The sequence below is a fragment of the Marmota flaviventris genome, chromosome 6, assembly GCF_047511675.1.
Source record: "Marmota flaviventris isolate mMarFla1 chromosome 6, mMarFla1.hap1, whole genome shotgun sequence".
NCBI lineage: Eukaryota > Metazoa > Chordata > Mammalia > Rodentia > Sciuridae > Marmota > Marmota flaviventris.
In genome coordinates this window covers 28338422-28340313 of record NC_092503.1, presented here as the reverse complement: position 1 = coordinate 28340313, position 1892 = coordinate 28338422, and positions in this window count along the sequence as shown.

Here is a 1892-nt window from a genome sequence, read left to right as displayed (position 1 = left end):
ATCTCTATGGTTAAAACCCACGAATTTTGAACTTGTTAGATTATTAAGAGGAACCAATATATCAGAACTTCATCATCCACATTCCATCGACTTCCACTCATCTTTCTTTTAATAAGGACGCAATACTTTTATGTCACTTATTTATTTTTATGTGGTGCTGAGGATCGAACCCAGGGTCTCGCACATGCGAGGTGAGTGCTCTACCGCTGAGCCACAACCCCAGCCCCCCACTCATCTTTCTTCATTACATTTTTCCCCTCCCTCATGCTTTACTTGTGTCATTCTTACCTTTACTCCCCACCCAGGTTTCTGTTCCTCATTTTATTTCCCTTTCCTCTCCTTTAGTTTATCCACTTCTTTTCTCTATTCTCTCTCTTTTTAAATTTGTTGTTTTTAGGTATACATGACAGTAGGGTGTATTTTGACATATTATACATACAGGCTGTACAACCCCCTACAATTCTGATCCCATTCCTGTGGTTGAACATGATGTGCAGTTACACTGGTCATGTATTCATATGAGTATAGGAAAGTTATCTGCCTATATCTACAGATTTTCCTATTCTCATCCCCCCTCGATACCTTCAGTCCCCTTTGTCTAATCCAATGGACTTCTATACTTCCCTTCCCTACCCTCCCTTGTTATGGGTTAGCAGCCACATTTCAGAAAGAACACTGAACCTTTGGTGTTTCAGGACTTGCTTATTTCGCTTAGCATGATATTCTCCAGTTCCATCCATTTACCAGCAAATGCCAAAATTTCATTCTTCTTTATAGCTGAGTACTCTCCCATTGTGTATACATAGCCCATTTTCTTTATCCTGCCACTGGTTCTTCCCACTTTTGAAACTTGTTTCTCCTCTTGTCAGTCTTTTACCCTGGTCTTTCCACTGTCCAAAGTCTTCACATATTTCTGACTCTTTCTTTGCCCTTCCATATTTTCCCTGTGCCCTGACTGTTGCAGTCATCTGTCCCCATGCTCAGGACCCCTACTGCCCTAGGTTTTCTCTCTTAAGTGCTCCTCCCTGGGGTCTGTCCTTGTTCTATCCTAGAGGAAGAACATTCCTTCTCTCCCAGCACTGCCTGAAGTCCTTCCCCCTCACTGTTCTTTTCCTTGGCTGCTCTCCTTCATCTTTCTGGAGACAGAGATTCTACATTTTTCTATTTGCTTTTCTCTCACCTCCAACTTTCTGTCTTCTTTTTTCACTCTTGCTATCACAAATCCCTCACCATCCTCCACTTTCCGGTGTGTGTAAGGGTCTTTCTCTTTTCTCTTTATCCAGTTTCTCCCCATCTTTTTTTTTTTCTTTTTCCACGCACTCCCAGGGAAGGGGATGGAGAGAGAAGCCCACTTTGGGAGGAACATATTTTCCCCTGGAGTGAAACATGGGACCAGTCAAGGTCGCCACCCCAAAATGCAAGGGGAGACTGCAGAGGGATGATCTGCGAAGCCGACAACTGACCAAGGAGGACAGAGCCCAGGATGGGTGAGAACGCTCCTCTCAGGATGGATCTGCTGTGCTCCCCGCGGGGCCAAAGAGAGTGAGATGTGGGGAAGATCTGCACTGTGTGGAAGGGGACGCCACTGAGGACTGGAAGAGGATACCGTGAAAAGGGACGCGTCCACGTCCACGCAGCCCGAGGGCAGACATCAGGCAGGACCCGGGCAATCGTGCCACACGCTGACCTCTGGCTATGGGCAACCACGCAGCCAATCTACAGCGTCTACACAGAGAACTTCGGGCAGCACTGGGACCCTCTGGGCACGATCTGCTCCGGGGCCTGCTTGGCTGCGCGTGCAGCCGGGAGGAAGGAGGGAGTGGCCAGGGCTGGAGCAGGGGAGAGAGGCGGGGTCTGCGAGGGGCTGAGGCAGTGGGTGGGGCCAGGCGGAA